Source organism: Phyllobates terribilis, unplaced genomic scaffold (genome assembly GCF_046119375.1).
Source record: "Phyllobates terribilis strain yellow unplaced genomic scaffold, ASM4611937v1 Scaffold_682__1_contigs__length_827410, whole genome shotgun sequence".
Classification (NCBI taxonomy): domain Eukaryota; kingdom Metazoa; phylum Chordata; class Amphibia; order Anura; family Dendrobatidae; genus Phyllobates; species Phyllobates terribilis.
Window position 1 is genome coordinate 690,317 of NW_027363442.1, and position 13,903 is coordinate 704,219.

Sequence of the window (13,903 nt, forward strand, 5' to 3'; positions counted from 1 at the left end):
GACTTTTCAGGATCCTTGGGTGGCTCCGTAGTTTGAAACCAATTCTGGTTATCGCTTCTCGGCCTTTTGGCTAAGATCAAGTGTAGTATCTGTTCTTATCAGTTTAATATCTGATACGTCCCCTATCTGGGGACCATATATTAAATGGATTTTTAGAACAGGGAGATGGAAAAAGAGCTTACTCTGTCCACTCTACGCATTGACCTGGTATTGCAGTATCTCCAGGACCGGTGCACCCCTTCTTTAATGCAGTTTCTAAAATCAGAAAGAATTGAATTCAATGTTTTTTGTTCATTTTGCTTGTTTGTCGGATTTTGGGATGGACTCTTTGGCTTTGCTTTTCTTCTCCTCTTTGGATTTTTCATGTTCAAAGTTGCAGAAGCCAGATTACAAGCTCATTTTGGTTCAACTTCAGCAACTGTGCATTGCATTGCCATGTAATGTGATGCAATGCTATCTTTCTAGCTCTCCCTTTTTACTTCCTTTTGGATAAACAGACATATTAGGCAAGCATTTTGGAGCTTTCACCTAAATAACTACAGGTGGTGAGATAAGCTGCACAATATAATTGACCTTTCAGTATATTGTTGCACACACACCATCTATTTAGCAAATGCCCTTGTTATCAACAGCAGCCTTTTAAACTCACCTGAGCTAACAGGTTTGTGCGCTGGTTACTCTGCTGCGCTTAAAATTTCTTTTTTGGTTTGCTACAATGCCTTTTCTGAAACGTTGTCTCCTTCTGCTGGAACACTGACTTCTTTCATTTAATGCCTGCAGACTATAAAAGAGAACCCAACCCAAAAAGTTTGGTTGATTAGTCTGTGGCATTCTGTTAAACTGTTGCTTATGGCGGTCTCTGTGAGCTTCTCAGCGACATTCAGCCAGCCAGGTATCCTGCCTGCAGTAGATGGAATGTGGCAATGGAACGCTGGCTGCGCGTGTCATAATAGGCTCTGAGCCTTTATATACCTGTGCACAGCAGCAGCCACCTTCAGTCTGCTGCTGGACAGCCAGCAGCAGCAGCAGCAGGAGAGGTATGTAATCAGGAGCCCTCCTGCTAAGGGTAGACAGCTGCTTGTTCCACCCCACCCCCCGCCTTAATTGGTTCTCCTCCCTTCCAACGGTGTTGAGGCGGGTGGGAACAGCAGGGGGTGAAGGTGCTGTGTTTAAAGAGGTGGAGTTATGCAGATCTAAAACGCGTGGATTGCAGCAGCAGCAAGCCGAAAAGTGCAGGCATGTAAGGGATCTAGAGGTTGACAACATGTCTTCTTAACGGGAGTCCAGGAGCTCATCTCCACAAATGGACTTTTCAGGATCCTTGGGTGGCTCCGTAGTTTGAAACCAATTCTGGTTATCGCTTCTAGGCCTTTTGGCTAAGATCAAGTGCAGTGATCTAGCGGTTGCTGCCTTGGTCTTGACTGGGAGGTGCTTGGGGTACCCGGCTCCTTGGCCTGGGGGGATCGGTACACTCATCGGTGGAGCTAAACCCCCCTGCTGCTATTAGGGAGTCGGATTAGTCCCTGGGCAACGAGAGGCGATCACCTTGTCACCACACATAGCTGTGGGGGGCAACTGTCGCCACACATAGCTGTGGTGGCAACATTTGGAGGATTAAAAGGAAAAACGGAAGGAAAACGGATTGTTGAGATGGAGTTTTGGAAAAAGAAGAGATGCTTACGTTTTTTTGTGAAACGGGAGACGGAAGAAACTTTTTTGGAAGAAAAATGGATTCTGGAAATTTTGAGGAAACATGAAGTTTTGGAGAAGGATATCTACTGTATGCAAGAAATAAAGCAAGGTAAAGTTTGTGATGTGACTCTAGTTTCTGAGGAAAAGTGCATTCATTTTTTCAAATGCTGGAGTGAAGAGGATTCTGGGAAAATTGGAGTAAGTGCATCATTCATGGGGAAACCGAAGAGTGTGATAATTTACATGGACAATCCGTTTGTGGAAATAGAGGAGATAATGTTTTTTTTGGAATCTAAATGTAAGATGGTAAAGTTTCAGAAATTATACAGGAACAAAGTTGGTATTTGGAACGGAAAGAGACGTTTTTTGGTGTGGACAACAGGAGAAGAAAATTTGCATAATGCGGTTAGAGCATGAGGAGGAAGAAAAGAAGTTAAGGGGTTTTGTTGGGAGGAAAGTAAAAGGGAAAAAGGGGATATTTAGTTTGGGAAACCGGGTGAAGTAATGTCAGTTGTGATTTGTTTGGAAACTGTTGAAACTGTAAAGGAATTGTTATGTTTAACTTTATATATATTAATTCAAATGAAAAAATATAAATATAATATCTAAACACGATGATGGAACTAAAATCTTGAGTTTAGTGATATATGATTTAAGATTATAAAACTTAATTTCTGAGTGTTTGGAAAAAAAAAAAAAAAAAAAAAAAAAAATCTGTTCTTATCAGTTTAATATCTGATACGTCCCCTATCTGGGGACCATATATTAAATGGATTTTTAGAACAGGGAGATGGAAAAAGAGCTTGCTCTGTCCACTCCACGCATTGACCTGGTATTGCAGTATCTCCAGGACCGGTGCACCCCTTCTTTAATGCAGTTTCTAAAATCAGAAAGAATTGAATTCAATGTTTTTTGTTCATTTTGCTTGTTTGTCAGATTTTGGGATGGACTCTTTGGCTTTGCTTTTCTTCTCCTCATTGGATTTTTCATGTTCAAAGTTGCAGAAGCCAGATTACAAGCTCATTTTGGTTCAACTTCAGCAACTGTGCATTGCATTGCCATGTAATGTGATGCAATGCTATCTTTCTAGCTCTCCCTTTTTACTTCCTTTTGGATAAACAGACATATTAGGCAAGCATTTTGGAGCTTTCACCTAAATAACTACAGGTGGTGAGATAAGCTGCACAATATAATTGACCTTTCAGTATATTGTTGCACACACACCATCTATTTAGCAAATGCCCTTGTTATCAACAGTAGCCTTTTAAACTCACCTGAGCTAACAGGTATGTGCGCTGGTTACTCTGCTGCGCTTAAAATTTCTTTTTTGGTTTGCTACAATGCCTTTTCTGAAACGTTGTCTCCTTCTGCTGGAACACTGACTTCTTTCATTTAATGCCTGCAGACTATAAAAGAGAACCCAATCCAAAATGTTTGGTTGATTAGTCTGTGGCATTCTGTTAAACTGTTGCTTATGGCGGTCTCTGTGAGCTTCTCAGCGACATTCAGCCAGCCAGGTATCCTGCCTGCAGTAGATGGAATGTGGCAATGGAACGCTGGCTGCGCGTGTCATAATAGGCTCTGAGCCTTTATATACCTGTGCACAGCAGCAGCCACCTTCAGTCTGCTGCTGGACAGCCAGCAGCAGCAGCAGCAGGAGAGGTATGTAATCAGGAGCCCTCCTGCTAAGGGTAGACAGCTGCTCGTTCCACCCCACCCCCCGCCTTAATTGGTTCTCCTCCCTTCCAACGGTGTTGAGGCGGGTGGGAACAGCAGGGGGTGAAGGTGCTGTGTTTAAAGAGGTGGAGTTATGCAGATCTAAAACGCGTGGATTGCAGCAGCAGCAAGCCGAAAAGTGCAGGCATGTAAGGGATCTAGAGGTTGACAACATGTCTTCTTAACGGGAGTCCAGGAGCTCATCTCCACATATGGACTTTTCAGGATCCTTGGGTGGCTCCGTAGTTTGAAACCAATTCTGGTTATCGCTTCTCGGCCTTTTGGCTAAGATCAAGTGTAGTATCTGTTCTTATCAGTTTAATATCTGATACTTCCCCTATCTGGGGACCATATATTAAATGGATTTTTAGAACAGGGAGATGGAAAAAGAGCTTGCTCTGTCCACTCCATGCATTGACCTGGTATTGCAGTATCTCCAGGACCGGTGCACCCCTTCTTTAATGCAGTTTCTAAAATCAGAAAGAATTGAATTCAATGTTTTTTGTTCATTTTGCTTGTTTGTCGGATTTTGGGATGGACTCTTTGGCTTTGCTTTTCTTCTCCTCATTGGATTTTTCATGTTCAAAGTTGCAGAAGCCAGATTACAAGCTCATTTTGGTTCAACTTCAGCAACTGTGCATTGCATTGCCATGTAATGTGATGCAATGCTATCTTTCTAGCTCTCCCTTTTTACTTCCTTTTGGATAAACAGACATATTAGGCAAGCATTTTGGAGCTTTCACCTAAATAACTACAGGTGGTGAGATAAGCTGCACAATATAATTGACCTTTCAGTATATTGTTGCACACACACCATCTATTTAGCAAATGCCCTTGTTATCAACAGCAGCCTTTTAAACTCACCTGAGCTAACAGGTATGTGCGCTGGTTACTCTGCTGCGCTTAAAATTTCTTTTTTGGTTTGCTACAATGCCTTTTCTGAAACGTTGTCTCCTTCTGCTGGAACACTGACTTCTTTCATTTAATGCCTGCAGACTATAAAAGAGAACCCAACCCAAAAAGTTTGGTTGATTAGTCTGTGGCATTCTGTTAAACTGTTGCTTATGGCGGTCTCTGTGAGCTTCTCAGCGACATTCAGCCAGCCAGGTATCCTGCCTGCAGTAGATGGAATGTGGCAATGGAACGCTGGCTGCGCGTGTCATAATAGGCTCTGAGCCTTTATATACCTGTGCACAGCAGCAGCCACCTTCAGTCTGCTGCTGGACAGCCAGCAGCAGCAGCAGCAGGAGAGGTATGTAATCAGGAGCCCTCCTGCTAAGGGTAGACAGCTGCTCGTTCCACCCCACCCCCCGCCTTAATTGGTTCTCCTCCCTTCCAACGGTGTTGAGGCGGGTGGGAACAGCAGGGGGTGAAGGTGCTGTGTTTAAAGAGGTGGAGTTATGCAGATCTAAAACGCGTGGATTGCAGCAGCAGCAAGCCGAAAAGTGCAGGCATGTAAGGGATCTAGAGGTTGACAACATGTCTTCTTAACGGGAGTCCAGGAGCTCATCTCCACAAATGGACTTTTCAGGATCCTTGGGTGGCTCCGTAGTTTGAAACCAATTCTGGTTATCGCTTCTCGGCCTTTTGGCTAAGATCAAGTGTAGTATCTGTTCTTATCAGTTTAATATCTGATACGTCCCCTATCTGGGGACCATATATTAAATGGATTTTTAGAACAGGGAGATGGAAAAAGAGCTTGCTCTGTCCACTCCACGCATTGACCTGGTATTGCAGTATCTCCAGGACCGGTGCACCCCTTCTTTAATGCAGTTTCTAAAATCAGAAAGAATTGAATTCAATGTTTTTTGTTCATTTTGCTTGTTTGTCGGATTTTGGGATGGACTCTTTGGCTTTGCTTTTCTTCTCCTCATTGGATTTTTCATGTTCAAAGTTGCAGAAGCCAGATTACAAGCTCATTTTGGTTCAACTTCAGCAACTGTGCATTGCATTGCCATGTAATGTGATGCAATGCTATCTTTCTAGCTCTCCCTTTTTACTTCCTTTTGGATAAACAGACATATTAGGCAAGCATTTTGGAGCTTTCACCTAAATAACTACAGGTGGTGAGATAAGCTGCACAATATAATTGACCTTTCAGTATATTGTTGCACACACACCATCTATTTAGCAAATGCCCTTGTTATCAACAGCAGCCTTTTAAACTCACCTGAGCTAACAGGTATGTGCGCTGGTTACTCTGCTGCGCTTAAAATTTCTTTTTTGGTTTGCTACAATGCCTTTTCTGAAACGTTGTCTCCTTCTGCTGGAACACTGACTTCTTTCATTTAATGCCTGCAGACTATAAAAGAGAACCCAACCCAAAAAGTTTGGTTGATTAGTCTGTGGCATTCTGTTAAACTGTTGCTTATGGCGGTCTCTGTGAGCTTCTCAGCGACATTCAGCCAGCCAGGTATCCTGCCTGCAGTAGATGGAATGTGGCAATGGAACGCTGGCTGCGCGTGTCATAATAGGCTCTGAGCCTTTATATACCTGTGCACAGCAGCAGCCACCTTCAGTCTGCTGCTGGACAGCCAGCAGCAGCAGCAGCAGGAGAGGTATGTAATCAGGAGCCCTCCTGCTAAGGGTAGACAGCTGCTCGTTCCACCCCACCCCCCGCCTTAATTGGTTCTCCTCCCTTCCAACGGTGTTGAGGCGGGTGGGAACAGCAGGGGGTGAAGGTGCTGTGTTTAAAGAGGTGGAGTTATGCAGATCTAAAACGCGTGGATTGCAGCAGCAGCAAGCCGAAAAGTGCAGGCATGTAAGGGATCTAGAGGTTGACAACATGTCTTCTTAACGGGAGTCCAGGAGCTCATCTCCACAAATGGACTTTTCAGGATCCTTGGGTGGCTCCCTAGTTTGAAACCAATTCTGGTTATCGCTTCTCGGCCTTTTGGCTAAGATCAAGTGAAGTATCTGTTCTTATCAGTTTAATATCTGATACGTCCCCTATCTGGGGACCATATATTAAATGGATTTTTAGAACAGGGAGATGGAAAAAGAGCTTGCTCTGTCCACTCCACGCATTGACCTGGTATTGCAGTATCTCCAGGACCGGTGCACCCCTTCTTTAATGCAGTTTCTAAAATCAGAAAGAATTGAATTCAATGTTTTTTGTTCATTTTGCTTGTTTGTCGGATTTTGGGATGGACTCTTTGGCTTTGCTTTTCTTCTCCTCATTGGATTTTTCATGTTCAAAGTTGCAGAAGCCAGATTACAAGCTCATTTTGGTTCAACTTCAGCAACTGTGCATTGCATTGCCATGTAATGTGATGCAATGCTATCTTTCTAGCTCTCCCTTTTTACTTCCTTTTGGATAAACAGACATATTAGGCAAGCATTTTGGAGCTTTCACCTAAATAACTACAGGTGGTGAGATAAGCTGCACAATATAATTGACCTTTCAGTATATTGTTGCACACACACCATCTATTTAGCAAATGCCCTTGTTATCAACAGCAGCCTTTTAAACTCACCTGAGCTAACAGGTATGTGCGCTGGTTACTCTGCTGCGCTTAAAATTTCTTTTTTGGTTTGCTACAATGCCTTTTCTGAAACGTTGTCTCCTTCTGCTGGAACACTGACTTCTTTCATTTAATGCCTGCAGACTATAAAAGAGAACCCAACCCAAAAAGTTTGGTTGATTAGTCTGTGGCATTCTGTTAAACTGTTGCTTATGGCGGTCTCTGTGAGCTTCTCAGCGACATTCAGCCAGCCAGGTATCCTGCCTGCAGTAGATGGAATGTGGCAATGGAACGCTGGCTGCGCGTGTCATAATAGGCTCTGAGCCTTTATATACCTGTGCACAGCAGCAGCCACCTTCAGTCTGCTGCTGGACAGCCAGCAGCAGCAGCAGCAGGAGAGGTATGTAATCAGGAGCCCTCCTGCTAAGGGTAGACAGCTGCTCGTTCCACCCCACCCCCCGCCTTAATTGGTTCTCCTCCCTTCCAACGGTGTTGAGGCGGGTGGGAACAGCAGGGGGTGAAGGTGCTGTGTTTAAAGAGGTGGAGTTATGCAGATCTAAAACGCGTGGATTGCAGCAGCAGCAAGCCGAAAAGTGCAGGCATGTAAGGGATCTAGAGGTTGACAACATGTCTTCTTAACGGGAGTCCAGGAGCTCATCTCCACAAATGGACTTTTCAGGATCCTTGGGTGGCTCCCTAGTTTGAAACCAATTCTGGTTATCGCTTCTCGGCCTTTTGGCTAAGATCAAGTGTAGTATCTGTTCTTATCAGTTTAATATCTGATACGTCCCCTATCTGGGGACCATATATTAAATGGATTTTTAGAACAGGGAGATGGAAAAAGAGCTTGCTCTGTCCACTCCACGCATTGACCTGGTATTGCAGTATCTCCAGGACCGGTGCACCCCTTCTTTAATGCAGTTTCTAAAATCAGAAAGAATTGAATTCAATGTTTTTTGTTCATTTTGCTTGTTTGTCGGATTTTGGGATGGACTCTTTGGCTTTGCTTTTCTTCTCCTCATTGGATTTTTCATGTTCAAAGTTGCAGAAGCCAGATTACAAGCTCATTTTGGTTCAACTTCAGCAACTGTGCATTGCATTGCCATGTAATGTGATGCAATGCTATCTTTCTAGCTCTCCCTTTTTACTTCCTTTTGGATAAACAGACATATTAGGCAAGCATTTTGGAGCTTTCACCTAAATAACTACAGGTGGTGAGATAAGCTGCACAATATAATTGACCTTTCAGTATATTGTTGCACACACACCATCTATTTAGCAAATGCCCTTGTTATCAACAGCAGCCTTTTAAACTCACCTGAGCTAACAGGTATGTGCGCTGGTTACTCTGCTGCGCTTAAAATTTCTTTTTTGGTTTGCTACAATGCCTTTTCTGAAACGTTGTCTCCTTCTGCTGGAATACTGACTTCTTTCATTTAATGCCTGCAGACTATAAAAGAGAACCCAACCCAAAAAGTTTGGTTGATTAGTCTGTGGCATTCTGTTAAACTGTTGCTTATGGCGGTCTCTGTGAGCTTCTCAGCGACATTCAGCCAGCCAGGTATCCTGCCTGCAGTAGATGGAATGTGGCAATGGAACGCTGGCTGCGCGTGTCATAATAGGCTCTGAGCCTTTATATACCTGTGCACAGCAGCAGCCACCTTCAGTCTGCTGCTGGACAGCCAGCAGCAGCAACAGCAGGAGAGGTATGTATTCAGGAGCCCTCCTGCTAAGGGTAGACAGCTGCTCGTTCCACCCCACCCCCCGCCTTAATTGGTTCTCCTCCCTTCCAACGGTGTTGAGGCGGGTGGGAACAGCAGGGGGTGAAGGTGCTGTGTTTAAAGAGGTGGAGTTATGCAGATCTAAAACGCGTGGATTGCAGCAGCAGCAAGCCGAAAAGTGCAGGCATGTAAGGGATCTAGAGGTTGACAACATGTCTTCTTAACGGGAGTCCAGGAGCTCATCTCCACAAATGGACTTTTCAGGATCCTTGGGTGGCTCCGTAGTTTGAAACCAATTCTGGTTATCGCTTCTCGGCCTTTTGGCTAAGATCAAGTGTAGTATCTGTTCTTATCAGTTTAATATCTGATACGTCCCCTATCTGGGGACCATATATTAAATGGATTTTTAGAACAGGGAGATGGAAAAAGAGCTTGCTCTGTCCACTCCACGCATTGACCTGGTATTGCAGTATCTCCAGGACCGGTGCACCCCTTCTTTAATGCAGTTTCTAAAATCAGAAAGAATTGAATTCAATGTTTTTTGTTCATTTTGCTTGTTTGTCGGATTTTGGGATGGACTCTTTGGCTTTGCTTTTCTTCTCCTCATTGGATTTTTCATGTTCAAAGTTGCAGAAGCCAGATTACAAGCTCATTTTGGTTCAACTTCAGCAACTGTGCATTGCATTGCCATGTAATGTGATGCAATGCTATCTTTCTAGCTCTCCCTTTTTACTTCCTTTTGGATAAACAGACATATTAGGCAAGCATTTTGGAGCTTTCACCTAAATAACTACAGGTGGTGAAATAAGCTGCACAATATAATTGACCTTTCAGTATATTGTTGCACACACACCATCTATTTAGCAAATGCCCTTGTTATCAACAGCAGCCTTTTAAACTCACCTGAGCTAACAGGTATGTACGCTGGTTACTCTGCTGCGCTTAAAATTTCTTTTTTGGTTTGCTACAATGCCTTTTCTGAAACGTTGTCTCCTTCTGCTGGAATACTGACTTCTTTCATTTAATGCCTGCAGACTATAAAAGAGAACCCAACCCAAAAAGTTTGGTTGATTAGTCTGTGGCATTCTGTTAAACTGTTGCTTATGGCGGTCTCTGTGAGCTTCTCAGCGACATTCAGCCAGCCAGGTATCCTGCCTGCAGTAGATGGAATGTGGCAATGGAACGCTGGCTGCGCGTGTCATAATAGGCTCTGAGCCTTTATATACCTGTGCACAGCAGCAGCCACCTTCAGTCTGCTGCTGGACAGCCAGCAGCAGCAGCAGGAGAGGTATGTATTCAGGAGCCCTCCTGCTAAGGGTAGACAGCTGCTCGTTCCACCCCACCCCCCGCCTTAATTGGTTCTCCTCCCTTCCAACGGTGTTGAGGCGGGTGGGAACAGCAGGGGGTGAAGGTGCTGTGTTTAAAGAGGTGGAGTTATGCAGATCTAAAACGCGTGGATTGCAGCAGCAGCAAGCCGAAAAGTGCAGGCATGTAAGGGATCTAGAGGTTGACAACATGTCTTCTTAACGGGAGTCCAGGAGCTCATCTCCACAAATGGACTTTTCAGGATCCTTGGGTGGCTCCCTAGTTTGAAACCAATTCTGGTTATCGCTTCTCGGCCTTTTGGCTAAGATCAAGTGTAGTATCTGTTCTTATCAGTTTAATATCTGATACGTCCCCTATCTGGGGACCATATATTAAATGGATTTTTAGAACAGGGAGATGGAAAAAGAGCTTGCTCTGTCCACTCCACGCATTGACCTGGTATTGCAGTATCTCCAGGACCGGTGCACCCCTTCTTTAATGCAGTTTCTAAAATCAGAAAGAATTGAATTCAATGTTTTTTGTTCATTTTGCTTGTTTGTCGGATTTTGGGATGGACTCTTTGGCTTTGCTTTTCTTCTCCTCATTGGATTTTTCATGTTCAAAGTTGCAGAAGCCAGATTACAAGCTCATTTTGGTTCAACTTCAGCAACTGTGCATTGCATTGCCATGTAATGTGATGCAATGCTATCTTTCTAGCTCTCCCTTTTTACTTCCTTTTGGATAAACAGACATATTAGGCAAGCATTTTGGAGCTTTCACCTAAATAACTACAGGTGGTGAGATAAGCTGCACAATATAATTGACCTTTCAGTATATTGTTGCACACACACCATCTATTTAGCAAATGCCCTTGTTATCAACAGCAGCCTTTTAAACTCACCTGAGCTAACAGGTATGTGCGCTGGTTACTCTGCTGCGCTTAAAATTTCTTTTTTGGTTTGCTACAATGCCTTTTCTGAAACGTTGTCTCCTTCTACTGGAACACTGACTTCTTTCATTTAATGCCTGCAGACTATAAAAGAGAACCCAACCCAAAAAGTTTGGTTGATTAGTCTGTGGCATTCTGTTAAACTGTTGCTTATGGCGGTCTCTGTGAGCTTCTCAGCGACATTCAGCCAGCCAGGTATCCTGCCTGCAGTAGATGGAATGTGGCAATGGAACGCTGGCTGCGCGTGTCATAATAGGCTCTGAGCCTTTATATACCTGTGCACAGCAGCAGCCACCTTCAGTCTGCTGCTGGACAGCCAGCAGCAGCAGCAGCAGGAGAGGTATGTAATCAGGAGCCCTCCTGCTAAGGGTAGACAGCTGCTCGTTCCACCCCACCCCCCGCCTTAATTGGTTCTCCTCCCTTCCAACGGTGTTGAGGCGGGTGGGAACAGCAGGGGGTGAAGGTGCTGTGTTTAAAGAGGTGGAGTTATGCAGATCTAAAACGCGTGGATCGCAGCAGCAGCAAGCCGAAAAGTGCAGGCATGTAAGGGATCTAGAGGTTGACAACATGTCTTCTTAACGGGAGTCCAGGAGCTCATCTCCACAAATGGACTTTTCAGGATCCTTGGGTGGCTCCGTAGTTTGAAACCAATTCTGGTTATCGCTTCTCGGCCTTTTGGCTAAGATCAAGTGTAGTATCTGTTCTTATCAGTTTAATATCTGATACGTCCCCTATCTGGGGACCATATATTAAATGGATTTTTAGAACAGGGAGATGGAAAAAGAGCTTGCTCTGTCCACTCCACGCATTGACCTGGTATTGCAGTATCTCCAGGACCGGTGCACCCCTTCTTTAATGCAGTTTCTAAAATCAGAAAGAATTGAATTCAATGTTTTTTGTTCATTTTGCTTGTTTGTCGGATTTTGGGATGGACTCTTTGGCTTTGCTTTTCTTCTCCTCATTGGATTTTTCATGTTCAAAGTTGCAGAAGCCAGATTACAAGCTCATTTTGGTTCAACTTCAGCAACTGTACATTGCATTGCCATGTAATGTGATGCAATGCTATCTTTCTAGCTCTCCCTTTTTACTTCCTTTTGGATAAACAGACATATTAGGCAAGCATTTTGGAGCTTTCACCTAAATAACTACAGGTGGTGAGATAAGCTGCACAATATAATTGACCTTTCAGTATATTGTTGCACACACACCATCTATTTAGCAAATGCCCTTGTTATCAACAGCAGCCTTTTAAACTCACCTGAGCTAACAGGTATGTGCGCTGGTTACTCTGCTGCGCTTAAAATTTCTTTTTTGGTTTGCTACAATGCCTTTTCTGAAACGTTGTCTCCTTCTGCTGGAACACTGACTTCTTTCATTTAATGCCTGCAGACTATAAAAGAGAACCCAACCCAAAAAGTTTGGTTGATTAGTCTGTGGCATTCTGTTAAACTGTTGCTTATGGCGGTCTCTGTGAGCTTCTCAGCAACATTCAGCCAGCCAGGTATCCTGCCTGCAGTAGATGGAATGTGGCAATGGAACGCTGGCTGCGCGTGTCATAATAGGCTCTGAGCCTTTATATACCTGTGCACAGCAGCAGCCACCTTCAGTCTGCTGCTGGACAGCCAGCAGCAGCAGCAGCAGGAGAGTTATGTAATCAGGAGCCCTCCTGCTAAGGGTAGACAGCTGCTCGTTCCACCCCACCCCCCGCCTTAATTGGTTCTCCTCCCTTCCAACGGTGTTGAGGCGGGTGGGAACAGCAGGGGGTGAAGGTGCTGTGTTTAAAGAGGTGGAGTTATGCAGATCTAAAACGCGTGGATTGCAGCAGCAGCAAGCCGAAAAGTGCAGGCATGTAAGGGATCTAGAGGTTGACAACATGTCTTCTTAACGGGAGTCCAGGAGCTCATCTCCACAAATGGACTTTTCAGGATCCTTGGGTGGCTCCGTAGTTTGAAACCAATTCTGGTTATCGCTTCTCGGCCTTTTGGCTAAGATCAAGTGTAGTATCTGTTCTTATCAGTTTAATATCTGATACGTCCCCTATCTGGGGACCATATATTAAATGGATTTTTAGAACAGGGAGATGGAAAAAGAGCTTGCTCTGTCCACTCCACGCATTGACCTGGTATTGCAGTATCTCCAGGACCGGTGCACCCCTTCTTTAATGCAGTTTCTAAAATCAGAAAGAATTGAATTCAATGTTTTTTGTTCATTTTGCTTGTTTGTCGGATTTTGGGATGGACTCTTTGGCTTTGCTTTTCTTCTCCTCATTGGATTTTTCATGTTCAAAGTTGCAGAAGCCAGATTACAAGCTCATTTTGGTTCAACTTCAGCAACTGTGCATTGCATTGCCATGTAATGTGATGCAATGCTATCTTTCTAGCTCTCCCTTTTTACTTCCTTTTGGATAAACAGACATATTAGGCAAGCATTTTGGAGCTTTCACCTAAATAACTACAGGTGGTGAGATAAGCTGCACAATATAATTGACCTTTCAGTATATTGTTGCACACACACCATCTATTTAGCAAATGCCCTTGTTATCAACAGCAGCCTTTTAAACTCACCTGAGCTAACAGGTATGTGCGCTGGTTACTCTGCTGCGCTTAAAATTTCTTTTTTGGTTTGCTACAATGCCTTTTCTGAAACGTTGTCTCCTTCTGCTGGAACACTGACTTCTTTCATTTAATGCCTGCAGACTATAAAAGAGAACCCAACCCAAAAAGTTTGGTTGATTAGTCTGTGGCATTCTGTTAAACTGTTGCTTATGGCGGTCTCTGTGAGCTTCTCAGCGACATTCAGCCAGCCAGGTATCCTGCCTGCAGTAGATGGAATGTGGCAATGGAACGCTGGCTGCGCGTGTCATAATAGGCTCTGAGCCTTTATATACCTGTGCACAGCAGCAGCCACCTTCAGTCTGCTGCTGGACAGCCAGCAGCAGCAGCAGCAGGAGAGGTATGTAATCAGGAGCCCTCCTGCTAAGGGTAGACAGCTGCTCGTTCCACCCCACCCCCCGCCTTAATTGGTTCTCCTCCCTTCCAACGGTGTTGAGGCGGGTG

The 13,903-nt window shown here is 44.3% G+C and overlaps 10 non-coding genes across 10 annotated transcripts; all 10 read left to right on the forward strand.

Moving 5' to 3' along the window:
- The first annotated feature begins 50 nt into the window (after positions 1-50).
- Positions 51-241, forward strand: LOC141235725 (U2 spliceosomal RNA). Its single transcript, XR_012301492.1, has one exon. It is a non-coding gene; the product is annotated as a U2 spliceosomal RNA (small nuclear RNA).
- Positions 242-2,359: 2,118 nt separating this feature from the next.
- LOC141235772 (U2 spliceosomal RNA) lies at positions 2,360-2,558 on the forward strand. Its single transcript, XR_012301533.1, has one exon. It is a non-coding gene; the product is annotated as a U2 spliceosomal RNA (small nuclear RNA).
- A 1,115-nt stretch (positions 2,559-3,673) lies between these two features.
- Positions 3,674-3,864, forward strand: LOC141235695 (U2 spliceosomal RNA). Its single transcript, XR_012301462.1, has one exon. It is a non-coding gene; the product is annotated as a U2 spliceosomal RNA (small nuclear RNA).
- A 1,115-nt stretch (positions 3,865-4,979) lies between these two features.
- On the forward strand, positions 4,980-5,170 carry LOC141235615 (U2 spliceosomal RNA). The gene has a single exon (XR_012301385.1). It is a non-coding gene; the product is annotated as a U2 spliceosomal RNA (small nuclear RNA).
- A 1,115-nt stretch (positions 5,171-6,285) lies between these two features.
- Positions 6,286-6,476, forward strand: LOC141235697 (U2 spliceosomal RNA). The gene has a single exon (XR_012301464.1). It is a non-coding gene; the product is annotated as a U2 spliceosomal RNA (small nuclear RNA).
- A 1,115-nt stretch (positions 6,477-7,591) lies between these two features.
- Positions 7,592-7,782, forward strand: LOC141235616 (U2 spliceosomal RNA). Its single transcript, XR_012301386.1, has one exon. It is a non-coding gene; the product is annotated as a U2 spliceosomal RNA (small nuclear RNA).
- A 1,115-nt stretch (positions 7,783-8,897) lies between these two features.
- LOC141235617 (U2 spliceosomal RNA) lies at positions 8,898-9,088 on the forward strand. The gene has a single exon (XR_012301387.1). It is a non-coding gene; the product is annotated as a U2 spliceosomal RNA (small nuclear RNA).
- A 1,112-nt stretch (positions 9,089-10,200) lies between these two features.
- Positions 10,201-10,391, forward strand: LOC141235618 (U2 spliceosomal RNA). Its single transcript, XR_012301388.1, has one exon. It is a non-coding gene; the product is annotated as a U2 spliceosomal RNA (small nuclear RNA).
- A 1,115-nt stretch (positions 10,392-11,506) lies between these two features.
- LOC141235619 (U2 spliceosomal RNA) lies at positions 11,507-11,697 on the forward strand. Its single transcript, XR_012301389.1, has one exon. It is a non-coding gene; the product is annotated as a U2 spliceosomal RNA (small nuclear RNA).
- A 1,115-nt stretch (positions 11,698-12,812) lies between these two features.
- LOC141235621 (U2 spliceosomal RNA) lies at positions 12,813-13,003 on the forward strand. Its single transcript, XR_012301390.1, has one exon. It is a non-coding gene; the product is annotated as a U2 spliceosomal RNA (small nuclear RNA).
- Positions 13,004-13,903: the final 900 nt, after the last annotated feature.